Source organism: Oryx dammah, unplaced genomic scaffold (assembly GCF_014754425.2).
Source record: "Oryx dammah isolate SB20612 unplaced genomic scaffold, SCBI_Odam_1.1 HiC_scaffold_2, whole genome shotgun sequence".
NCBI lineage: Eukaryota > Metazoa > Chordata > Mammalia > Artiodactyla > Bovidae > Oryx > Oryx dammah.
The window spans coordinates 6,606,671-6,633,485 of NW_024070186.1; the positions used below are offsets into that span (position 1 = coordinate 6,606,671).

The 26,815-nt window shown below is 46.0% G+C and overlaps 1 protein-coding gene across 6 annotated transcripts in view; it reads left to right on the plus strand.

The window, feature by feature from the left end:
* ERG (ETS transcription factor ERG) overlaps nucleotides 1-26,815 on the plus strand; it is a 230,941-nt gene that overhangs the window by 124,407 nt on the left and 79,719 nt on the right. The window contains exon 1 of one of the 6 annotated variants that reach the window (XM_040263946.1): nucleotides 20,432-20,436. The exons of the other annotated variants lie outside the window; for them this stretch is intronic. The gene's annotated coding sequence lies outside the window, so the exon portion shown is untranslated. Of the gene's footprint in view, nucleotides 1-20,431; nucleotides 20,437-26,815 lie in introns of those variants that run through there. 6 annotated transcript variants of the gene reach the window in all.

Consider the following 26,815-nt stretch of genomic DNA (forward strand, 5'->3'; position numbering starts at 1 on the left):
AAAGCTTTTGACTGTGTTGATAACAACAGACTGTGGAAAATTCTTCAAGAGATACGAATACCAGACCACCTTACCTGCCTCCTGAGAAATCTGTATGCAGGTTAAGAAGCAACAGTTAGAACTGGACATGGAACAACAGATTGATTTCAAATCAGGAAAGGAATACATCAAGGTTGTATATTGTCACCCTGATTATTTAACTTATATGCAGAGTATATCATGTGAAACGCTGGGCTGGAAGAAGCACAAGCTGGAATCAAGATTGCTGGGAGAAATATCAATAACCTCAGATATGCAGATGACACCACCCTTATGGCAGAAAGTGAAGAAGAATTAAAGAGCCTCTTGATGAAAGTGAAAGAGGAGAGTGAAAAGGTTGTCTTAAAACTCAACATTCAGAAAACTAAGATCATGGCATCTGGTCCCATCATTTCATGGCAAATAGATGGGAGACAATGGAAACAGTGAGAGACTTTATTTTGGGGGGCCCTGGTGGCTCAGATGGTAAAGCGTCTGTTTATAATGTGGGAGACCTGGGTTCGATCCCTGGGTTGGGAAGATCCCCTGGAGAAGGAAATGGCAATCCACTCCAGGACTATTGCCTGAAAATCCCATGGACACAGGAGCCTGGTAGGCTACAGCCCATGGGGTCGCAAAGAGTAGGACACGACTGAGCAACTTCACTTTCACTTTCAACGTCACTGCAGATGGTGACTGCAGCCATGAAATTAAAAGACACTTGCTCGTTGGAAGAAAAGCTATGACCAACCTAGACAGAGACAATACTTTGCCAACAAAGGTCCATCTAGTCAAGGCTATGGTTTTTCCAGTGGTCATGTATGGATGTGAGAGTTGGATCATAAAGAAAGCTGAGCGCTGAAGAATTGATGCTTTCGAACTGCGTTATTAGAGAAGACTCTCAAGACTCCCTTGGACTGCGAGGAGATCCAGCCAGTCCATCCTAAATCAGTTCTGAATATTCATTGGAAGAACTGACACTGAAGCTGAAGCTCCAATACTTTGGCCACATGATTGGAAGAACTGACTCATTGGAAAAGACCCTGATGCTTCAAAAGATTGAAGGCAAGAGGAAAAGGGGACGACAGAGGATGAGATGATTGGACGGCATCACTGACTCAATGGACATGAGTTTGAGGAAGCTCCGGGAGTTGGTGAAAGACAGGGAAGCCTGGCATGCTGCAGTCTGTGGGGTCACAAAGAGTCAGACACGACTGAGCGACTGAACTGAACTGAACTAAGTTCAGGCCACACTCAAGGGGAAGGGAATTAAGCTCCATCTCCTGGAAGGTGTAGTACCAAAGTTTTTGTGACCATAAGAACAATTACTAATAAGTTATTTTGAAGGAGATACTTTGAGGGCATTTGAATATCCTGTTTCACCTTAAAGTGGTTGTTGTTGTTCAGTCGTCAAGTCGTGTCTGATTCTTTGCAACCTCATGGACTGCAGCACACCAGGCTCCCCTGTCCTCCACTATCTCCTGGAATTTGCTCAAACTCATGTCCATTATATACAGAGTATATCAAGAGAAACGCTAGGCCGGAGGAAGCACAAGCTGGAATAAAGATTGCCAGAAGAAACATCAATAACCTCAGATATGCAGATGATACCACCCTTATGGCAGAAAGTGAAGAAGAACTAAAGAGCCTCTTGATGAAAGTAAAAGAGGAGAGTGAAAAAAGTTGGCTTAAAGCTCAACATTCAGAAAAATAAGATCATGGCATCCGGTCCAATCACTTCATGGCAAATAGATGGAGAAACAGTGGAAACAGTGGCTGACTTTATTTTTCTGGGCTCCAAAATCACTGCAGATGGTGATTGCAGCCATGAAATTAAAAGACGCTTGCTCCTTAGAAGGAAAGTTATGACCAACCTAGACAGCATATTAAAAAGCAGAGACATCACTTTGTCAATAAAGGTCTGTCTAGTCAAGGCTATGGATTTTCCAGTGGTCATGTATGGATGTGAGAGTTGGACTATAAAGAAAGCTGAGCCCCAAAGAATTGATGCTTTTGAACTGTGGTGTTGGAGAAGACTCTGGAGAGTCCCTTGGACTGCAAGGAGATCCAACCAGTCCCTCCTAAAGGAGATCAGTCCTGGGTGTTCATTGGTAGGACTGATGTTGAAGCTGATGCTCCAGTACTTTGGCCACCTGATGAGAAGAGCTGACTCATTGGAAAAGACCCTGATGCTGGGAAAGATTGAGGACAGGAGGAGAAGGGGACAACAGAGATGAGATGGTTGGATGGCATCACCGACTCAATGGACACGGGTTTGGCTGGACTCCGAGTGTTGGTGATAGACAGGGAGGCCTGGCATGTTGTGGTTCATGGGGTTGCAAAGAGTCAGATACAACTCAGCAACTGAACTGAACTGAACGTGTCCCTTAAGTTGGTGCTGCCATCCAACCATCTCATTCTCTGTCATCCCCTTCTTCTTAAAGTATGGCCCACTAGTTAGAGCGCCATTAGTTTGTCTTGCCCATAGAAATTAAGAGTATGGGATTCTGAGGGTGAGTTTCTGTTTCACTCACTCCTTCTACATTTAGTATTTGGGATTCTTCTGTGAAGAGAAGCTGTCTGTTTTTGCCCATATATTCGCTTATTTCCATCCCTTATTTATATCAGTATAGTCATTTGATATTTGTCAGATGCTTTGGCGTATAAACCACCACTCTCAATCTATCTTTTGTTGCTGAATTTGTCCAAGCTTTGGCCTTTGGAAACCTAATCCCCTCCTTCCCTCTGTCTCTCTTTCTCTTAATTGTGGGCTCGTTAGTTCCTCTGTCGTTCTGACGCATCTTGGTCTCTTTCTTTTTACTTGGCTGAGGAATTCCTTTATTTCACTTGGCAGTCAATTTTGTAGACTGTCCTGTGTTCTGGAAACACACAGCACTTCAGGGTCCCACCTCGGGAAGGAGGAGACAGGTGTGCAGGTGCTGGGCAAGCCCCTCTTCTGTGGCCGCTGCCTGCCGCACGCTGGGCCTGCAGGTAGGGAGCTGAGCATCAACACGAGGAGCCAAGTGCGAGGGTGAAGATGCAGCCGCAGAGCATTTCCTTTGAGCTCCAGTGAACACGAACGTGAAAGGCACTGAGTCATGTCCGACTCATTGCGACCCCATGGACTATCCTGTCCATGGGATTCTCCAGGCCAGAATATTGGAGTGGGTAGCCTTTCCCTTCTCCAGGGTATCTTCCCAACCCAGGGGTGGAACCCAGGCCTCTCGTATTGCAGGCAGCTTCTTCACCAGCTGAACGACAAGGGAAGCCCTAGAATACTCAAGTGGGTAGCCTGTCCCGTCTCCAGTGGATCGAGCTTTAGGGAGCTCTTCAAACTGGAAGCCCAGTCAACACCAAGACCCAGCAGAGAAACTTACACCATATTGCGGGTCAGACTTTAAAACTGGCCTATGGTCAGTCATTTCCTTTTCCATGAAAAAGAGAATTGAACTTAGGATCTGTGACTTATTTCCTCCCCCTCCCGCTGTGATTTAGGAATGCCTTTTTGCAGATAGACGTTTTCTTTCTTTTCCCTACTGAGTCTCGGAGCTCCATCTCCTGTCACTTAGGACTCCTGTTCTCTGAGGAACCCTGCCCAATCTGCTTATCTCGGTGTAGGTACCAGATGGCAGCATCTTCTGTGGGTGCCTGACCAAACTCACGTGTTACACGAGCTCCTGAGGGTGGCCTGTGACAGCACCTCGTGCCGTTCATTCCTTCATTCTACAAGTATTCAGTGCCTGGCTTTTGCTGAGAGTTACTCAGATTCTGGGAAAACCAGTCTCTGCTGTCCTGGAGTTTACCTTCTTGTGTGCCTGGTGTTTCAGATAAAATCAAATGCATACGTGTACATTATACACTAATCGTGCGTGCTGTGCAGTCAAAGAAGGCGGGCAAAAGAGACAGATGGGGAGAAGCGTGGTTTTGGAAGAAGAATCGAGTGATCTGTTCTGAACTCGTTAGCTACTTTTTCTTTTCTTTTTTTCTGTTTTGTCTTTTTTAAATTGAAGTATAGTTGATCGACAGTGTTGTGTTAGTTGCAGTTGTCCTCACAGTGGTTCTTTTTCAAATTATTTTCCCTTTTAAGTTTTCATAAAATGTTGAATATAGTTCCCTGTGCTTTACCGTAGAGCACAGGAATGAAACTAATTTAAAAAGATGCATGCACCTCAATGTTCATAGCAGCTGTATTTGCAATAGCCAAGTCATGGAAGCAACCTAAAGTCCATCAACAGATGCCTGCATAAAGAAGGTGTGACACACACACACACACACAGTGACACACACACAGTGACCCACACACAGTGACACACACACACAATGACACACACACACACACACAGTGAAATATTACTGAGCCATGGAAAAGAATGAAGTAATGCCATTTGCGGCAACATGGATGGGCCTAGAGATGACCATGCTGAGTGAAGGAAGCCAGACAGAGAAAGACAAATATCATATGATCCTGCTTTTATGAGGTGCTTTTTAGACATTCAAAAGAAGTAGTCCAATCCCTCTTTTCCATAATAGGTGTATTGAATACTGCGGTTTTCAAGGGTTATCAGAAAAGGAATTACTTTTCTTCATTAGCAGATAGATGGGACTCTGAATTATGTTCACTCTTTTAGGCAAATGAATTCTCAGATTTTTTTACTCTTTAACATTTCAAATTCAAGAAAGGGAGGACTTAAATATACAATGAGCTGAACTCTTTTTTTAACTTGTAGAATAGTTACAGTTTAGCAATTTTATCAACAGCTTAGGATCTTTAATTAGGGTTAATGCTCATGATGAATGTGTGGCCAGTTTACTTAAAGGATTACAAGTGCGATAACCATAAATGCTTAAGTGATTGGTTATATCCAGAAAGAATGAGACTTTGGTCTCTAACGGTTCCAGAAATTTGTCATCCTTTGATGAGCTCTGCCGGTCTTGCCCTTCTTGACAGGGGCAAGAGGCACCTTTGGAATTTGGGGCCAGTAGTAGTTTTCCTGGTGGCTCAGACAGTTAAGTGTCTGCCTGCAATGTGGGAGACCTGGGTTCAATCCCCGGGTCAGGAAGATCCCCTGGAGAAGGAAATGGCACCCCCCTGCAGTACTCTTGGCTGGAGAATCCCATGGATGGAGGAGCCTGGTAAGCTACAGTCCATGGGGTTGCAAAGGGTCGGACACGACTGAGCGCCTTCAGTTAGTCTTCTCTGATTATGTAGAATTAAACCGTATTGTGAAGATGTCCTTGACTCTGCCCACTGACGGCCAGATGCTCCCTCCCTGTCCTGCCAGCCCCGAAGGGCCCACGTAATCCCAAACACCCTCCTGCTTGGGTGTCAAGAGCCATTTGCCTTTAGTTGAAAAACCAAGATGCAAACATTTCTGTACGAGCTTTCTTTGCTTTTCCTTATTCTAATATTTAACTCATGTGACAGAACTGTGCACCCACTTTCATCACTGAATTTCAAAATCTAATTTTAGTCTTTGTACAGATTAACATTTTTGAAAGTCTCTAATTTTTATGTATCATTCACTGGCATCCACCATGGTGAACTAAGCTACAATGTACAAAGCAGAATATACAAACTGATTATAAGTTTATAATATATACCCTGAATACATAAAGCAGAGAGCTGATGCCACGTAGACTGCCTGGAGGACACAGAAGCAGTGTCGGCTTCTGCAGGGCTGTCGAGAGCATCCCCTTGGCCCTTCCTTCCGTAGCTTACCGTCCGGTCTTATGGAAAAGGTTGCAAAGTGTTTTCCCTGTTGGCTCCTTGTGTTAGTACTTGGTGTACACTCAACAAGCACAACGATTACTCAGTTGTCTGCTATCGCTGTGGGGGACTTTCATAGACTCTTAGAAAAAGAAATAGAATTTGGTGGTGCCAAAGTTGATTATAAGTTTCGTTTTCCTTTTTCATGTTCTGAAGGCTGAGTTTATTTCATTTGGTTCCTGGTACAAGGTTTTGCTTACGAAGCTGTTGGACATATGTACTTATGAGATATAAACACCACTGCAGAGTGAGGCCAGGTTTTACTATCCCTGGATCCCCTCAGCCACCCGGTATACCCAGTGTGTATTGAGTAAGTGTGAAAGTGAAAGTTGCTCAGTCGTGCTCTGATTCTTTGTGACCCTATGGACTGTACAGTCCATGGAATTCTCCAGGCCAGAATACTGGAGTAGATAGCCTTTCCCTTCTCCAGCTGATCTTCCCAACCCAGGGATCGATCCCAGGTCACCCACATTGCAGGCAGATTCTTTACCAGCTGAGCCACAAGGGAAGCCCAAGAATACTGGAGAGGGTAGCCTATCCCTTCTCCAGTGGATCTTCCTGGCCCATGAATTGAACCAGGGTCTCCTGCATTGCGGACGAATTCTTTACCAACTGAGCCACTAGGGAAGCCCTGTGTATTGAGTAAAGTCATTGGAATTAAGACAGGAAAAAAAATACAGATAATCCTTACGAGTAAATTTTTTTTTACTATACAAGTAGAGATAATTTTGAAAAAAAAAAAAATCCTACAGCTTTGTCTGGGAAAATTACAAATTACTGGGGAAATCTTTGTGACAAATATTTCAAGTGTTAACACTCACAATGTATAAAGGTTATATTGGATCCAAATGAGATTGTGTATGTATTCATACTCTGCATAGCAGGAGGGAATATGAGGAGTTATAAGCCTTATTAATAAAAACATAAGGGTTTCCGAGGTGGCTCAGTGGTAAAGAATCTGCCTGCAATGCAGGAGACCCAGGTTCAATCCCTGGGTCAGGAAGATCCTCTGGATAAGGAAATGGCAACCCACTCCAGTATTCTTGCCTGGGAAATCCCATGGACAGTGGAGCCTGGTTGAGTACAGTCCATGGGGTTGCAAAGAGTCAGACACGACTAAGCGACTAAAAAAAACAAAAATAAATAAAACATAAGCCTATACACTGATTTTTTTTTCCTTTGTAAAAGCAAAACACACAGGCTGCCTATAAATTCAGTTTTTCACTCAGTTTATTTGAAAGTAAAGATGAAAAACAATTTGTCATAGGATGTGTCTGTTACAAATTAACATTACCTAAAAGAAAACAAAAGGAAGCATTTCCAGTATATCCTAAGAAGAAAGATAATAGCTCAAGGCAATAAAATGAAATTATTCTAGGGAGAGGATGCAATTAATTGTATCCATATGATTCATTCATTTTTCTAAGAAGCAATATCTTCCAAAGCAATAGAGCCTGGCTCACGGAGGTGATGTGTATCAGCCTTTATGGCTGATTTTTTAATAAGATATGAGAGAACCATCCGATCTTCTCATAAGAGATGTTGAAATCGTATCACAGTGCATGGCACATTGTAATGAGTCAGTATATGTTTAACGAGTGACTCAATGAGTTCATGATTGATGAGTGTGATATAAAAACAAGTATGTCCAAAGTCTGAAGAAGTTAAACTTCAGCACCGATTTCTCAGTTTCTCTGAATGAAACTGTTCTTCGTAGAAATGCTTCTATAATGGAAACTTTAGTCCCTATGGGCTTCCCTGATAGCTCAGTTGGTAAAGAATCCGCCTGCAATGCGGGAGACCTGGGTTCGATCCCTGGGTTGGGAAGATCCCCTAGAGAAGGGAAAGGCTACCCACTCCAGTATTCTGGCCTGGAGAATTGCATGGACTGTATAATCCATGGGGCCTCAAAGAGCTGAGTGACTCTCACTTTCACTTTTATTTCCTATGGGGGGGGTGCTCAGGAGCTACCATCTAATTGGACGAGGCTGGGGGCGTGGTCTTTAGGTCACATTTTCTTTGTGAGGACACATTTGTCCAGATCGCTGGTTTACTTGGGGTGGGTGCATGTGGTGTAGAGTGAACTCTGCAAGGCTCCCTTTGAGTTGCAGTTGCCAAAGGGGAATTTAGAACTTCATATTCGAGCCTTTGCTGTGGCGTATGTTTTAGCATCATTAACTGTGCTGAGTAAGGCAGCCAGAATTTCAGTTATTCCATGATTCTTGTAAAAAAAAAATCTTTAGGAACTGAGGCCAGTGCTATAGGAGCTTTGCAAACCTTTGCTTGTCTCAAGTTTAAAGTTTGCTTTTTGTTGCTGTTCAGTCACTAAGGCGCGTCTGACTCTTTGCGACCCCATGGACTGCAGCACGCCAGACTTCCTTGTCCTTCACCTCTCCTGAAGTTTTCTGAAACTCATGTCCCTTGAGTCGGTGATGCCATCCAACCATCTCATCCTCTGTCACCCCCTTCTCCTCCCGCCCTCAGTCTTTCCCAGCATCAGGGTCTTTTCCAATGAGTCAGCTCTTCGCATCAGGTGGCCAAATTAGAGCTTCAGCTTCAGCATCCATCCTTTCAGTGAACATTCAGGGTTGATTTCCTTTAGGACGGACTGGTTGGATCTCCTTGCAGTCCAAGGGGCTCTCAAGAGTCTTCTTCAGCAACACAATGTTTGCTTTTAGGAAACAAGTTCACTGTATCCTTGCCATATTAACCCCAATATCTGCCTCCCTCCATATCCATGGAAGCAGGTGGACCATCCCAGCTAGGACAGAAGCACTGTTGATGAACTGACTTCTGCGGGATAAGGGAGGTCCAGATCCCTGTAAAGCACAAATCTCATCCACACACAGGCTTTCCCTGACTCTCCGCCACAAACCTTTCCCCCAGAGCACTAATAAACCCTGATGTGGACAGAGAGGAATTTCACCTCCTCCCTTTCTGCAGCCAGCTGCAGATCATTGGCTGATGGCCAGTGAGATCTTTGAAGATGGCAGGAAGCTGGAGGGAGGAAGACAAAGGTTCCAGTACCTCCCAGAGTGGGTGACAGGCCACGGCCTGACTGACCCCTGTTGAGTGTGCATGTGGCCCAGGGTTACGGATCTCACAGACACACACACACACAGACACACACACAGACACACACACACACACAGCAAGTGTACTTGACGCTTTGTTAACCACACACACACACACACACACACACACACACACACACTGCAAGTGTACTTGCCGCTTTGTTAACCAGGCTGAATCGACATGATGTGCCAGGAAAGCAAACTGTTTTTTGGTATGCAGATTTCACTTGAAATTGACCAGTTGATCTTGTGAGTCGCATATGTATTGCTCTTCCTGTCTTTTGAACCCTGAGGTGTAACTACTGAATAATTCTTGGAAGCCCCAATGTCAAGGTGCAAATTCGTGTATTTCTGTCTGACCTCAGATCCAGACCCTTTGAAGCTGGCGATTTGATGAGAGCACATTGACAGTTACAAAACCCGTTCTCTGTGTGTCTGTTGGTGTTACTCCTCCTTATTTTCATGCCTCGAATCCCAACACACTTCCTCCTGATCTCCTTTCTCTCCTGCCCCTCCAACCACACAGACACACCTGCCCCCGCTGTACCTAACTTGTTATAATACACTTGTCCTTTGATATAATACAATTGTCCTTTGAAAATGTGTGTTTCTGATTTCACACTTTCATGTTAAGCTGCTTTTCAGGAAATTATATCATGACTTGGGTTCAATCCCTCGGTGAGGAAGATCCCCTGGAGAAGGAAATGGTAACCCACTCCAGTAGCCTTGCCTGGGAAATGCCATGGACAGAGGAGCCTGGCTGGCTACAGTCCACAGGATCACAAAGAGTTGGACACTACTGAGCAGCTAAACAACAGCAGCAGCATCTGTTGAAGATCTGGGGCCAGAAGGGAGGAGAGAGGGTTGTTTGGGAACACAGAGCAAGAACTCCATTCAGTCCCTGTACATGCCGGGAGTGTCCTTATTTCCTTGGAAACACTTGCAGCACAAGAATTTTACAGTGATGTGTTATTGCTCATGAACTTGAACCATGAACTTGATTCTGCTTTCATTTGTTGAGTCTTTCTCTGAACGGTTAATACAAAGTGCGTACTCATCTACATAGAGAACAAGGTCCTTAACTTGGTGACTTGAATCCCAACATTGGATCCTGAATCTCAGTGGCCCATCCAAATAGTCCTTGAATTAGTAGAGTAGGAGGATGTTCCCGCAAAGTCAAAATGATGGAGGTCATAACTCACCAGGTTAACCTGCCTCTTCTGGTGGATTGGAAGTTATCTTCACTGTTTAGGTCACTAACAAGTGGCTGCATGAATAGTTAACAAGAATAACAAGCTCTAGAACCCACTTTGTATGATTTATGGGTTTCTAGGGGCTGGAACATGTTGGGAAATTGGATTCTACTGTAGGGTAAGAGAGTGACATGATAGGATTTTCATTTCCATGGAGAAAAGAAGAGTATCCTTCTCTCTCTTTCTTCCTCCCTCTTTCCTTCCTTCTTCCTTCCTTCTTCCTTCCTTCTTCCCCTCTTCTGTTCTTCCCATCCTCCCTCCATCCTCTAAGCAGTAGACAGACTCGGCACTTCACAAAGCACCTGCATACTAGAAGCTCGTGCAGCAGATACTCCCTGAGTGTGCGTCACGTGAGGACACTGCTCCAGACTCTAAAGACATCGCTGAAGAAGACACCCCTGCCCCCACGGAGCCTCTGTCCCACCTGCCCCGCCACCAGGTGCTGAGGAATCTTCCCCTCTTTTTCCCCAATGTTTTCTCCTTCTGTTAAAGTGATAACAGTTGGTCTAGAATAATAGACTTCGGGGACAATTCATCTTTATATCCAGAGAAGGCAATGGCACCCCACTCCGGTACTCTTGCCTGGAAAATCCCATGGACGGAGGAGCCTGGTGGGCTGCAGTCCATGGGGTCGCTAAGAGTCAGACACGACTGAGCGACCTCACTTTCCCTTTTCACTTTCATGCATTAGAGAAGGAAATGACAACCCACTCCAGTGTTCTTGCCTGGAGAATCCCAGGGACTGGGAAGCCTGGTGGGCTGCCGTCTATGGGGTCACAGAGTCGGACACGACTGGAGTGACTTAGCAGCATCAGCAGCATCTTTATATTGTTGCTACCAGTGTGCCCACTCTGGTTACTTTGCACATGGTCAGGGTCAAGTGCTTGTCATTTGAATCAGATACCTTTGAGAATCGGTTTTAAAATGAGACACCTACATATCATCCCTAGCAGGGATATTAAAGAAAGAGGATATTCCAAGTGTAAGAGACAGATTTAAAAATGAAAACCATCTGGTCATTTAAAAAAAGAGGAAGAGATGTTTTTAGCATTCATTGGAGCTAGTGGTAAAGGATCTGCCTGCCAATTTAGGCGATGCAAGAATGAAGGCATAATCCCTGGGTTAAGAAATCCCCTGGAGGAGGGCATGGCAACCCACTCTAGTATTCTTGCCTGGAGAATCCCATGGGCAGAGGAGCCTGGTGGGCTACAGTGCGTGGGGTTGCAAAGAGTCAGACAGCACTGAGAGTCTGAGCGCACAGCAAATGGCCTTAACTGGAGTGCCACGTGCCCATTCAGAGATGCATGGAGTGACCCAGAATGGACGTGTGGAGTATGAGCAGGGAGTCTGTGCCTGGGCCTTGCAGCCTCTCGGCCCCGGACCAGTTTCTCAAGAGGGCTCAGACCCAGGGCACACCCAGCTAAGCAGCGAGTAGGCGGTCTGTAGCCTCTGAACGTTTCCTGCTGGTCTGGGCTCCCCCACGGACCTCCTCTTATTTTGCCAAAAGACAGACGGCTTTCAAGAAGGCTCAGCTGGAGTAAGAGGCCTGTAGGTAGTTTGTGGCTAGCAGGGGCTGGAGGAGTAGTCTGGGGGCCAGCAATCAGCTGAGCAGCTGGCGTGCAAACAGTGCCTGTCCACCTGACTCTTCTGTTTTAAGTTCTTATGTTTCAAATTGAACACATCACTTAGTGCTATCTTGGGAGACTTCAGATTACCTTTTATTTATTTATTCTTTTTTTTTTAAGGTTTTTAAAATAACATTTATTTCTTAAAAGTTAACACGTACATAATAGGAAACCAAAAAGCACAAGAAGCAAAAAACTAAGTCATTCATAATCACAAGCAGTTTACCGTTTGACATGTCCTTCTAGGTCTCATTTGTGTATTTTCACAACTAAGCATTCATTTTTATGTAATTAAGACCGTACAGTTATGTATCATGCTGTTTCACACATCATGAATATTTACCATTTCAAAGTCCCAAAGCTATGAGTATTTTGATAACCAAGAATACACTACACCAACTCAATCTGGAAGGAAAAAAATGTAATCTTGCCTTTCTTGGCAACAAAAATTTCAAAGACAAAAATGGCAACAGGCCTCTAGATAAACATATTGGCAGAGCTATGATTAAAATACTACATTCCCTTAATGTTCAATTAAAATGAGACATAAAGCAACAGAGTACACAAAGTATAATAGTTCTAAGAGGATTCATCATCTGATCTAAACTATTAAGGTATTAGCAAGGAGGTATGTTTCTGCTGAATTATTAAACAATGCATTCCTATAGTACAGCCAGGAGATGCACACACATCAATGGTTATCATCAAAATATAAACGTGAACGCATCCACATACAGCCCTCAGTCTATACTTCCTTCCTCCCCTCAGCTGCCAACCTAAATGAGCAAGTCCTGATGTACATTTCTCAGAGAAGGTATAATTCCAGGTCCAAGATGCTGCCTTTTTAAAAAAATCAATTCTAACATAACAAAGATATTTACAAATCAGTTAACTCCCTAGTTCTACTTTATATCATACCTTGTCACCTCAGGACATCTAAGAAGCCTAGATGCTGCAAAGTAATGACGCCTGTCCACAATAATGAGAACCCTCTGTTGTCAGCCTAAGGGGATGACCAACAAACTTGCTTTTTTGTGGCACTTAGCCGCTAAAAATATGTTCTTCGTGAAACGTCTTATCACCTTTAGACTGTGGGTTACTTCAGAGAAGGCAGGCCAGGTCCTACACGTTTACATCCCTAAGCAGTAGTCCTCAGTCTTGGGGTCTCAGGACCCCGACATCCCTAAAAATGCCTGAGGTCACTAAAGGGAGTGGTGAATATGGGTTATATCTGTTGATGTTTCCTGAATGAGAAATCAAAGTTGAGACATTCTTGGAACACTGATTTATGATTTCATTTAAAAAAAAAAAAAAACCATTATAGGACCTTCCCAGGTGGCCCTAGTGATCAAGAATCCACCTGCCAATGCAGGAGACACAAGAGATGTGGGTTCGATCCCTGGGTTGGGAAGATCACTTAGAGGAGGGCATGGCAACCCACTCCAGTGTTCTTGCCTTGGACAGAGGAGCCTGGTGGGTTACAGTCCACGGGGTCGCAAAAGAGTCAGACACCACTGAGCACAGCACAGGTACTTAAAAGTACTCTGGGTGTTGCTTTTGGGGGCTGGAGTGGAGTCACAGCCGGCAGCTGGGTTCTCAGCTGCCTCTGTAGTCAGCCCGTTCTGCTCTCACACGTCCTGTGGCCTTTGGAAAAACCTTACTGTACACCCGTCAGAAGATGAGTGGGTACGATGCAAATAATGTCCTTGTGTGTCATGAAAACTGAAGGGTCTTGGAACCCCAGGGGGTTCTTGGAACACACTTTGAGAACCACTGGCCTATAGTTCTTATTCTGGTGCCTGACATGGCACTAGGCAGTGAATTAAACAGACACACTTTCTTGGGATTCCCTGGAGGCCCAGTGGTTAGGATTTGGCATTTTTACTGGCTGGAGCCCTGGGATTCAATCCCTGGGTGGGCAACAAAGATCTTGCAAACCCCTTCCCCACCCACAAATGAACACATTCTCTGTTCTCTTATGAGTTGAATTGTGTCCCTATAAATTCATCTGTTGGAGTCCCAACCCCCAGAACATCAGCCTCTGATCCTATTGGGATCAAGTCTTTACAAAGGTCATCAAGTTAAGATGAGGACATCAGTTTGCTGACAAAGGTCCATAGAGTCAAAGCTGTGGTTTTTCTGGTAGTCCTGTAAGCCCGTGAGAGCTGGACCATAAAGAAGGCTTGAAGTCGCTCAGTCGTGTCCAACTCTTACCAGGCTCCTCTGTCCATGGGATTTTTCCAGGGAATAGTAGTGGAGTGGATTGCCATTTCCTTCTCCAGGGCATCTTCCCAACCCAGGGCTCGAACCCGGGTCTCCCACATTGTAGACAGACGCTTTACTGTTAAAGAAGGCCTAGTGCCAAAGAATTGGTATTTTTACATTGTGGTGCTGGAGAAGACTCTTGAGAGTCCGTTGGACTGCAAGGAGATCAAACCAGTCAGTTCTAAAGAAAATCAGTCCTAAAGATTCATTGGAAGGACTGATGCTGAAGCTGAAGCTCCAATACTCTGGCCACCTGATGCGAAGAGTTGACTCACTGGAAAAGACCCTGATGCTGAGAAAAACTGCAGGCAGGAGGAGAAGGGGGCAACAGAGGATGCTATGGTTAGATAGTATCACTGACTCAATAGACAGGAGTTTGAGCAAACTCTGGGAGATGGTGAGGGACAGGGAAGCCTGGCAGCTGGGTTCTCTGGGCAGTCCATGGGGTTGCAGAGTCAGACACGACTTAATAGCAACTGAACAACAACATAAGGTGGAGCCTGAATCCCAAATGGCTGTGTTCTTTAAAAAAGGGAACTTGGATGTAGACACAGACATGCATAGAGGGAAGACCTTCTTACGGCCCTGGAAGATGACAGCTGTCTACAAGCCAGGGAGAGGGGCCTGGGGCAGCTCACGGCCTTCAGGAGGAACCAGCTCTGCCCGTGCTTTGATTTTGGGTTTCTGGCCTCTGGAACTTTGAAAGAAGGAGCTTCTGCTGGTTAAGCCCCCTGATCTGCGGTACTTGGTTTCTCAGCCGTAGGAAACCAATGGTGGTGGTTTTGTCACCTCCATTGTGTCCGACTCTTGCAATGCTGTGGACTGTAGCCCACCAGGCTTCTCCATCCATGGGAGTCTCCAGGCAAGCATACTGGAGTGGATTGCCATTTCCTTCTCCAGGGGATCTTCCCAACCCAGGAATTGAACCCGGGTCTCCCACATTGCAGGCAGATTCTTTACCAACTGAGCTATGAGGAAACCAATATGCAGACTCCACACTGAATGTTAACACTGGGTTCAGAGGTAGCCACAAGGCCCGTGTTGACGATGTATGGACAGTTCAGCGGCAGAAGGGGACCCGCCCTTAATGAACGAGGAGGCGCATTCCACCAGCTAGAGCTGGGAGAATTAGGGTCCTCCACCCCCAAGTACAATACCCACTGCTTCTGAATGCCTCCTCGAGGCCAAGCTTATCCTTGTGTTTAAAGAGGAAATGGCTGGTCATCTGCATCCTGCTCCAGCCCTGAAACTTTCAGTCCTGCCTGAGGCAGACAGCATGATGTTCTGGCCTGTCATCTGCCAGAGCTCCCAGAACCTGCGAGCCCCATGCCAGCTGATTTGGGGGTGGGGATCACTTGGGTGCCATGTTTCCTCTTGATTTCAGAGGTAGGTCTCCCCAAGGCTGCCCCTTCGAGCGGAGCCTCAGTGCCGTGTTCCCTATATGTGCAAAAGCCTTTCAGCAGTGGTCGTGCCCATTGACAGGCTCTCTGAATAAAAAGCACCTCTTCTGAATCCCTACAGTTTTCTGTGCACAATTACGAATAGGAGTTCCCATTGTTCTGGGGACAAATGGCTGTAACGTCTTGTGAGGCGTGGCTTTCGGTGTTAGCGTGCTGTGTGTAATACATTCATGTAGGTCACGCTGAGCTTTGAAAGTGATCAAACTAAACAGAAAGTATTTTCTTTGCAGAGCCCTTCGGAGGTGGAAAATGTTGGTGTGTCTTGGGAAAGAAGATACTCCCTGGGCTTTGAGCCAAGATGTCTAGAGAGGTCCCCATCTCACTCCCAGTACCACCCAGGTCCGGCCACGGCCCCCAGCCTCACGTGGCCCACCTCCTCACCCGGGGCTGGTACTTCCTGTCCCTCCTCTCCTGAGATAACACTTCCTCCCCGGCTGCTGCTGATCGCTGTGCCCCACCCGCAAACCCCGGTGCCCACCTCTGGCCTTGTTCTGCTATTGCCTCAGCCTCCTTTAAGTTCTTGGGCTGCCCAGGTGGCTTAGTGGTAAAGAATCTTCCTGCCAGTGCAGGAGACGGGGCTTAAATCCCTGGGTTGGGAAGATTCCCCTGGAGAAAAACGGGAATGGTAACCCACTCCAGTATTCTTGCTTGGAAAATCCCACTGACAGAGGGGTTGGTGGGCTATGGTCCATAGGGTCGCAAAGAGTTGGACATGACTTAGCAACTAAGCAACAACCTTGAAGTTTGCTGAGGCCTCGTCTCCTCCATGCAGACCTCCCTGATCACTCTTAATTAAACACAGCAGTCTGCCCTGTCCTCCTCCCACTCCTAACCCAGCCCCACCTCTTCTTTCTTTGGGAGAACTTACCACTTTCTCACGCAGTTCTCAGCACAACGTGCCTGCCTGCCCCCGTGTGAATCTTGTTAAGTCAGGCTCTGATTCAGTCGCTCTGGGTTGGGGCCTGGGGTTCTGTGTATCTGACAAAGTCCCAGGGGATGCTGCGGCTGCTGCGGGTCCAAGGGTCAGACTTTGAAAAGGAAGGTTCTAATTCACAGGTCTTTATAGACTTTTATCTTAGTTTTAAAATTACTTTATAAAGTGTCCCTCTGCTTACACATAGTGATCGGTGCAAGTCTACCAGACTGGAAGACAGGGAGGCAAGTCATCTTTCGTACTAAGTCAGTTGCCCTTATGGGCTTCCCAGATGGCTTAGTGGTAAAGAATCTGCCTGCCAATGAAGGAGATGAGGGTTCGATCCCTGGGTTGTGAAGATCCCCTGGAGGAGGAAATGGCATCCCACTTCAGTTTTCTTGTCTGGAGAACCCCATGGACAGAGGAGCCTGGTGGGCTACAGTCCACAGAGTCACAAGGAGTCAGGACACAGCTGAGCGACTAAATAGCAACAACAAGTTGCCTTTTTAGGTAGACTTGGCTGCATGTGACCCCACCCCCCAAGGCTCCTTATGCAGATTAAATGGGTGGCTGACTCCACCCTCCTGGAAAAGAGTTATCTGTGCACAGACCTCTCTTTGTGCCTGTGTGGTGTGCACAAAAGTGCACACAATTCTGAGCCCTGGAAACTTCCTTGCTCTCCTGGAACGTGTGGGAAGACATAGACATCCCTGGCTCTGCTTCTTCCATGGGGATTCAGCATAATAAGAGTCCCAAGTAAGGAGGCAATCTAAAAAGCAACACTGAGCTCCTTGGATAGACATCCTGAAGATTTTTAGGCCACTAAACTATTCTGCAGGTTAGAGTGATTTTGGTAAGAACGGCTCTACAGATTTTTAAAGAGACTGGTTTACAGAAGGGCTCAGGAGAGCCTCGTTGGGTATGATCTAGTATGCGCGGTTTGAAATCGTTGGACAAGTTCACAATGAATAATTCAAATGCGTTAGGTTTTGAGATCAACACTCTTAGAGGCGTAAAAATCAAGTCTCGCTGGCAACCGGCTTGTTGGTGCATGGACAGTGTTCCGTTGATGGGGTCCTCCCTGGTGCTGTGAGCTAGATCACGGGCGGCGAATGAGCTCAGTGTGGAGCAGGAACAAAGGTCATGATACCCTGGCTCCTTGGTCTCCTTCCTGTGCAGATTTATGCACTGGAAAATCTGGTGCAAAGCACAGGCTTGGCCTCCCGGCCCTGGGGACGGACGGAGGCGTCATCACTCCCAGAGCCTAAGCGAGAGCTTGGCCATGACGGGCCCTCACCGTGGGGGGGCCCTTGGCTGTTCCCACAATGGGAGCTGGCGCCTATGAAAAAGAAAATGAGTTTGTGTTTATGTCTGCTGTATCCGTTGTGCTGTGTGGCCCTTGACAATAGTTAACTGGGAATGAGCATGGAAAGGAAAGGGAGGAATTCCCTGGAACAACTTGGGAAAAGTGGGGCTTGCTACCTACGCCCCCTTTCTGCAACACCCTCCCCCTGCCGCCCTACCCCACCTCAGGAGAGCCTCAGTCTCTGTAAGATTTTCTGTTAGCAGAACCATATTTTACTATTACCGGTGTGTGATGTGTTTTATGGAGAATGCCAGAGTTCCCGTCCAGGAGCTTCGGTCCTAACTGTGCTTGGAGACTTGGAATGAGCTCTCAGAGTCTGGACTCCTTTCCCACCATGAGCACAGAAGAAGTTATCCCATTGTTGCTCGGTTACTCAGTCGTGTCTGACTCTTTCCGACCCCATGGACCGCAGCACGCCAGGCTTCCCTGTCCTTCACTAGCTCCCAGAATTTGCTCAGATTCATGTTCCTTGAGTCAGTGATGCTATCTGACTGTCTCATCCTCTGTCGCCCCCTTCTCCTCCTGCCTTCAGTCTTTCCCAGCATCAGGGTCTTTCCCAGTGAGTCGGCTCTGCACATCAGGTGGCCTGTGCGTTGGAGCTTCAGTATCAGTTCTTCCAATGAATCGTCAGAGGACTCGGCAGATTAAAACCCAGGGCAGCCTGGGAAGCACCCACAGTTCTCTTTGAACTTGAACTTGCAGGAGCGTCTGGCAGCTCCCCAGAGGACGGATGTCCCCTGCTCCCCCCCCACCCGCCACCCCAGGCACATATCTGCTCAAAGATGGAGAAATTGGGGCCTGCAGTTTGGCCCTGGCAGGAAGACAATGTCAGTAGTTAAATACAATAGATTTCATTTTAGAGTGTGGAGGGACCTCAGGAAACTTCAGGATGCCACAGCCTGGTTGAACAGATGAGGAGGCCGTGGCCCCAAGGCATGCGGCTGCTTCTCACACTATAGTCACTCCCTGTTTCTGCCGCTCCTTTTAAATTCCCATGTGTCCATCTGGACACTTGCAGAGAACATCTGGAGTGATGCAACCATTAAGGGAATGGCATTGCTTATTAAGATTAAGGGTGTTATGTGCCCCCCTTTTATGGGAAAGTTGGGGTTGGAATTTTGCAGGGGTGGGGTAGGTACCTGATGGAAAGGTGCTGAAGGGTGTATGTGTGTGCGTGTGCGTGTGTAGGCCAGGACATCTGCGGCCCCTCACGCTTGCCAGCATTTCCCATTGTGCCAGAATTTTCTCATGAATAAAATTCTTGGAATTTTCTTGAAAACAATGAATCCATGTGTCAGAGATTCATGGATGAGACACATTCCAGATGTGCGCTGTGCTGTGTTTTTAACATCTGGGTGTGTGTTTGGAAAAAGCCAAGCCTAGAGCTGCCTGTTTGCATGGAGCTTCTGGGGAGGAAAGGATAAGATGCCTCCCTTGGGACTCAAAGAAGGGGTGCTCCAACAGAGGAGAGCTCCGACACCCCTGTGGGCATGGGGTGCCCTTCTCAGGGGCCACTGTGCCTAATCGATGCAGCCTCACGTGCGTGAGTGTGGCTTCAGAAATCAGAAGGGTAGAAGAGTCCCATGAGCCTCTTAGCAAGACTGCTGTAGAATCACTTCCTTGTCCGAGTATGTTAGGAACTCCATGAGGTTTTAGGGAAAGTTAGGATGAGGAGCATCATGAATCCCACATCCTGGAAGAGAAGAGTTTTGCAGGGAAGTTTGAGGAACATTAGCTGGGCTTCCCTGGTGGCTTAGATGGTAAAGAATCTGCCTCCAGTGCAGGAGACCCAAGTTCAACACCTGGGTCGGGAAGATGCCCTGGAGGATGGCATGGCAACCCATTCCAGTATTCTTGCCTGGAAAATCCCACGGACAGAGGAGCCTGGCAGGCTACAGTCCATGGGGTCGCAAAAGAGTCAGACATGACTGAAGCGATTCAGCAAGCAAGCACATGCAGTTCTAGGGAGATTAATGGAAATTATGAGAATGTGGCGTATTCCTGATTCATTCGTCTGCTCGTCCACACATCCACTCCTTGCACAGAGAACTACAGTAGTATGCCAGGGACTGTCCCAGTTGTTGCGTGCGTGCTTGCCAAGTCAGCTTTTTGCAGCCCCATGAACTGTAGCCCCTCGGGCTCCTCCGTCTGTGGGATTTTCCAGGCAAGAATCCTGGAGTGGATTGCCATTTCCTCCTCCAGGGAATCTTCCTGACCCAGGGGTCGAACCCACGTCTTCCACGTCTCCTGGAGCGGCAGGTGGGTTTTGTTTTTGTTTTTAACCACCAGTGCCACCTGGGAAGCCCCAACCGGTTGTTGAGGCTACAGTTGCCAACAGGAAATCTGGATTCCACAGAAAACTTATAATCGGCATTCAACAAACCAATGTAGAATTGCAACCGAAAACCCACGTAAGAACTGGACCAAGGACCATCAAGGCTGAATCACATAGGACTGAATGCTCCTGACGTAAGAAATGCCAGCTCATCCTTCTCCCCATGTTAGATAAAGATTCCTGACTTTTAAAGTTGGTCCATAACAGAGAAGGAGTGACTCATGGCAGAGATGATGCCCTTTTCTTGGTTCCTGATGAATATGACTTGAGACGGATATTCCAGATTCTTGTCTTGAATCACGAGAATTTCGGTCAGTCACATCAACTTTTTCTGGATCATAGTTGAGATGCAGTATTAAGGTTTATTAAAGTTGTCAAGTACGCTAATTCACCTGGCCCATTGGGAGCCCTGGTTGGGAGCGGGATCGCTGTTATCAACATCAGCTTTATAGTTGAAGAAATTGAGACTCACACAAGGATAAGGCGTTGCTTCAGTTGTGTCCAATTCTTTGTGACCCTGTGTACTGTGTAGCCCGCCAGGCTCCTCCGTCCATGGGATTTTCCAGGCAGGAATACCAGAATGGGTTGCTATTTCCTCCTCCAGGGGATCTTCCCCGCCCAGGGATTAAACCTGGGTCTCTTATGATGCCTGCATTGGCAGGTGGGGTCTTTACCATTAGTGCCACCTGGGAGGCCCAAAGGATGAGGCAGTAGGACTTACAGGTGAATAAGCAGTATCCAGGTTCACCTGGGGATGATGTTACAAAGTGGATTCTGCTTCGGGAGGGCTGGGGACAACGCAGCCTCCGGATCTGCAGTGATCCCGCAGCAGCTCACTGTGGGACTAAACTTGGAGCAGGACAGGGTTGAGGAAGTTCCCGGGGTGACCCAGGGATAAAGGGAGCCTGCGGCTCTTAGCATCACCAACCCCCTGCCACCATGCTGCCTAAAATATTCTGGAGCACCTCCGTCATGCAGCCTAAATGTGGTGGTCAAAAGTGAAACACAGACCGTCTTTTCATCCCGAATGAATTATTTCAAATCGGACGAAAGTAAGATGTAGGCTTTTGATGAATGGTCTCTGAGTGTCACGTGATAACAGTGCTTAGAGAAACACGCGCGCACGTATGCAAAGTCAGAAGCCGAATTCACCCCACGCCGAACCAAGAGGGCGCGGAAGGCTCCGAAAGGGTCCGGGCCACATTCTTGCACTCATTCCGATGCAGACCCCACAAACAGGATGTTTCCACACATGTTTTTATACTTTTTGTTCATCTCTAAAGAAGGAAAGAAGCCTATGGGGTGAAAAAATGTGTTTCCTTGTAGGAAAACAAAGGAGCCATTAACATCACTTAAACACACTGTTGCCTTCGTTTTTTAAAAGCCGGCTTTACCGAGGCCTGATGGATTTACTGAAACCTGCAAGGTATTTAATGTTTACAACTTACTGCGTTTGGAGATAAGCAGCCATAAACATATCCATCACTTCCCAAAGAAAGTTTCCTCCTTCCCTCTTACTTATTTTTATGTTTTGTGATAAGAACACTTAGCATAAGATCTCCCCTCTGAGCCGAGTTTGTGCCTGGAGGACACATGGTTTGTTAACCACGGGGCGATGCTGTGCGGTAGAACCCTGGACCATGACTCCCCCTGCACACCTGAGCCCTCGTGCCCTCGGATGGCCAGGCTAAGTTTGCCCATCTCATCCTCCTTTCTCCACTGTCTCACACAGCATCTGCACAGAACTGAGGAAGTACACAGGAGAGTTGTTTTACAATTATGTTTGTGGGGTTTCGACTGTTTTGAGTCTCATTTAAATCTAGTTCTCATTAGGTGGAACCAAACTCTTCTCTGCTTGACATTTTTCTCCACTGTGCCAGTCTTGTAGGATTTCAGCTGCCCCATCAACTGCTTCTCTTCTTGCTTTGCTAATCTTCATCTTCTAGTAAGTCTTCCTGATTTCATGGTCTACCTCCATAGACTCTCTAGTGTAAGCCTACGTAGATTTCAGTCAAAAACCCTGCAAGTCTTGTGCTCTAGGATCACGTGACTGAGGGTGTAGTGTCCATGGCAGTTCGTTTCCAAACTCCTAGCCCCTGACTGCACAGTCAGGCTCACAAGTGTATATTCCCTTCTGTTGATGTGAAAAAAAGGTTTCGGACCTACAGATTTATCATGGGGCTTTCGTAGAATTTCATGACTTAGTTCTATGATTAATAGAAGTATCAAAAGACGTGTGATGCTATGAAGCTATTTGATCGCTAGGAACACACACACACACGCAAACCCACACAATCCTGCCCTGAAAATGCCTGGATCTTAATAAAGGCAGCAGTTGGAGAATGTGTGAGCAAACAGAATCGCCAGGGCTGGCTAGGCAGCTCACAGCCAAGGAGAACTCTGGTAAGTTTAGAGCGGGGATATTCATCGGAAGGTCATGGGGAGACTGGTTTCCAGCTCTTCTCTAAAGGGCTTTGCTTAGGGGAGAGAAAATACCTTTGAGTTTGAGAAAGAAACAAAGTTTCAAGGTTAAAGGGGAGAAATCTGGTTCTTTATCCTTTAGGCAATAGTTGCCCCAAAGGGACACCCCAATAAGGACGGTGGCCAGGTTCTCTACAGTGCTCGATGAGCAAAGATAGTAAGGATGAGAGATAGATGGGGGTGTGTGTGTGTGTGTGTGTGAGGTGCATGTGTATGGAAACATGTATGCGTGTGTGCATTAACATGCACGTGTGAGTGAACATACATTTGTGTGTATGCATGTGCATGCATTGTGCACCTGTGTTACGTGAGATGTGTGTATATTTATGTATTTTTGTGTAAATGTGTGTATATGAATATGGATGTGTTTAAGTATGAATATATTGCATTGGGCAAAAAAGTTTGTTCAGTTAGTGAATAAACTGTTTGATAAAGTTCGTCAAGAAAAATCAAAATGTCTTATTTTGACTTAAAACCAAAGAAACTTTTTGGCAGGCCCAATATTTATGTGTTTGTGTATGGATATGGAAGTGCTTGTGTGTGTGCATGTGAACATGTATATGTATGAATGTCTATGTGTACGCATATGAATGTGGAGGTATGGATATGTACGTGCGTGGACATATGTGTGTGTGAATATGCACTGTGTGAATGCATGTATGTGAATGTGTGTATACGAATATATTTGCCTGCACGTTTCTCCTCACAGCCCTGGGTCTCATTCTTTGAGCACCAGGCTGGTATTGCAGTTGTAAACGTGTTTGATACGAAGCGATACCACATTGGAGAAATACGCTCTTAAATTGACCTCATTTGCTTACATACATCTTTCCTTTGAGGTTTATCCAAGATTTTTATATTTGGGGGGGGGACTAAAATAGCAATGTGTTAAATGAGAAAAACATGAGCTCAAAGCTAGATGCTGCCTTTAATATATGATTTTAATGTTTCCCCTGCTGAAGAATTAAGGAAAGAAAATAATATCAAGAAGGGGTAAAATGATTCCCACTCACACTGACGAGACAACTTGAACTCACAGTGTTTGGCTTTTTGGTCGTAGTTAAAAGTGCTGTAGTTAAACGGCACTGGTCAGGTGAGGTTTCTCGTCTCATGAGGTGCTGGCAATAAATGAATGCAAAACCGCACATGCTGAGAATAAAATTACCGAAGGCCTGGCCTGTTGGGCAGACGGAGTGGAGGCCTTTCCTAGGCGCCTTGTCTATTTTTGTGTTGCTTTTTTTCTCCTCTAAATGAGATAAGAGTAGGCTTTCCAGAAGCACCTACCGCATGCACGCTGCCCTGAAGAGAAGTTACGAACATCTGGGCTTGAGACAACCCAATAAATCACCCTCCAGTGTGGCTAGGTCTGCCTCCGTGTGGCTCTCGCGGTAGCATATTGGTAGCTGTTCCTACCTGCCCAGTTCTTCCTGTGCAATCCTGTGTACAGATTGCATCCACCTGCAGCGAACGCATCCTGATGGATGGCCATCAGTTTGGGTCTGAATTATCTGATTAACCAATGAAAAGAACAGGTTTGTTGATTCAAACTATTAAGTTGTTGTTCAGTCACTCAGTCATGACTGCAGCACGCCAGGCTTCCCTGTCCATCACCATCTCCTAGAGCTTATTCAGACTCATGTCCATTGAGTAAGGGATGCCATCCAGCCATCGCATCCTCTGTGTCCCCTTCTCCTTTTCCAGCATCAGGGTCTTTTCCAGTGAGTCAGCTCTTTGCATCAGGTGGCCAAGGTATTGGAGCTTCAGCTTCAGCATTAATCCTTCCAATGAATATTCAGGGTTGATTTCCTTTAGGAAAACTAGTGAGAAAAGCTAATTAAGTGTACCTGGGACCCATTGCTGCATAACTTCTAGGACCATAGGAGAGCTTGTTGTACTGAATACTTACAAGATTCCTTCCTAGTCTCCAGCAGGCTTATCTACTTGCTTTCCTGACCCCTTACTTGCAACCTCAGTGCTGAGACTCTGGGTATGTATCCCCTCACCCTTGTCCCGGGCCTCCTCCCCACCAGCCTCTTTCTAGGTGGTTCCATCTCTTGTCTGTGCTGTCAGGGCTGCCCTTTGCTCAGCTGCGATGAGGCCCTGGGGAAACACTGTGTGCCTGGCCAGTCTCTTCTTTCTGCTTGCCACATCCAGAGTGGCGAGTGTCCATCCATGGACCCCACTGCTGCCTATCCTCATGCTGACGTCACTTTTCTTCCCAGCCCCTCCCAGTTCTCATCTGTGGACAGGAACGATTCCTGACGTTACCATGCCATCATCAGGACTGAATGACCAGCGTCATCTCCTTCCTCACGCTTGCGTGTCAGTCCTGTCTGACTTTGCAACCCCAAGGACTGTAGCCCAAGTAGCCTCTTTGTCCATGGGATTCTCCAGGCAAAAATACTGGAGTGGATTGCTATTTCCTCCTCCAGGGGTTCTTCCCCCCCAAGGATCAAACCCATGTCTCTTGTGGCAAATGCATTGGCAGGCAGATTCTTTTACCACTTGAGCCACGTGGGAAGTCTTGGAATGGGATACAAGTTGAGCACCTAACTCTGACTCTTTGTGACCCCATGGACTGTAGACCACCAGGTTCCTCTGTCCATGGAATTCTCCAGGCCAGAATCCTGGAGTGGGTGGCCATTTCCTCCTCCAGGGGATCTTCCCAACCCAGGGATTGAACCCACGTCTCCTGCATTGCAGATAAATTCTTTACCGTCTGAGCCACTAGGGATGACCATAGTTCATAAAATGTAAGATGTCATTGATTATAAAATGAATCATAATTTTGCCAGCCATAAAAGGAGAAGAAATGCTGTCAGCAACCCATGATATGCCATCAATGGTGAGATGCATCCAGATTTCAGAGCTGGTAAAATGTGGAAAATGGCATATCCTAAAGAAAAACAAAACAAAACAGTGAAATAGGATTTAAAGGGATGCTCCATATGAGTTGCTTACCAGTGTAAACTGGTTTATTAAGTGATGGATCAGCTGTTTATGAATCAAGCAAACGTATTGATGTAGTAAAGGTGTTGGCTCAAAGATGTTGTTTTTGTTGCAATGAAAGCAGTTACGTGATGTACCAGATACTGGTTGGCTATGCCTGGGCGAAAAGGCAGACTGTGGATTTTGGATGACCCTGGCTTCCTAAAGTGGATATTGTATTGTGATAGCAAGGGCTTCTATAAATTTTTTTTTTTCTGAAGTGTGACCATAATCTTAACATGCTTATTCCACTTGGTTTTCCATTTGTTTTTCATAACTGTCTGAGGCACATAAGACTTGGGGAAGCTGAGGGTCGCCTTGGGAATCCTGTCCTCTGGACATCTAGTTCTGGCCGTTTTCTGGGTTTTTGAAAACCACATAAGGACCATTTCCCTCTGTATGTTCTCCTGGCTCCAGCTGTGAAAGAGAGCCGATCATTCTTTAAGACTTTGTTAGTTTCAACACTTTACCACACCCAGATCTTCATGAAAATTTAAGTATGTTGTGTTCTCTGTATTGACATTTCAGTGTTTTTATGAACCATGGGGATCAAAAGTTAGAAGCCAAATTGAGTCCAGACCCTTCTTTTATAATTCTTCTGCTGGAACCATAGGAGCCTCTCAAAATATTCATCTGTTACAGAAAAAAAAATTCATTTGCTACAAGACCTCTGAAATCTTTTGCTGAAAATGTCAGTATGCCTAAATGTGCATTCAGCTTTTTTTTTTTTAATATAAGCATTGTGGATCCTTTGTTGTACCCAAATCTAGTTAACAGAATAATATTTTAGTCTTATGTTTGAAATATAATCTAGTTGAGTTGTCTTCACTTTCTGGAACTATTGGTCAACTGCTATGACCAAAGTCCAAAGGAATGGTCCTCATATGTTGTTGGTATATTCAGTATTTAAATAATAATAAACACTGTGTAGTAACACAGCGGTCCCATTTGTTTGGGGGGCCATTTGCTTAGAATTTATGCGTTTCTCCTAAGTTCATAAAAATGGCATTTGTTGCCTGCCACCGGCCACATCAGAATATTCCAGCTTTCTCGAGCTACAGAAAAACACACCCACACACCAGCACACACCAATCTAAAGTTCATGTCTTTTTATAGTAACATAGAGGCAGGCATATTAAATTATTATGCCACGTTTCTGCCAGGTTTGGACTTTTTTAAAAAAAATTCTCTATTATAAAGCAACCAAAACAGTTCCTGAGTCCCCAAGGCTGGCCAAAGGTTCTGAGGGCATAAGCCATACATGTTAATT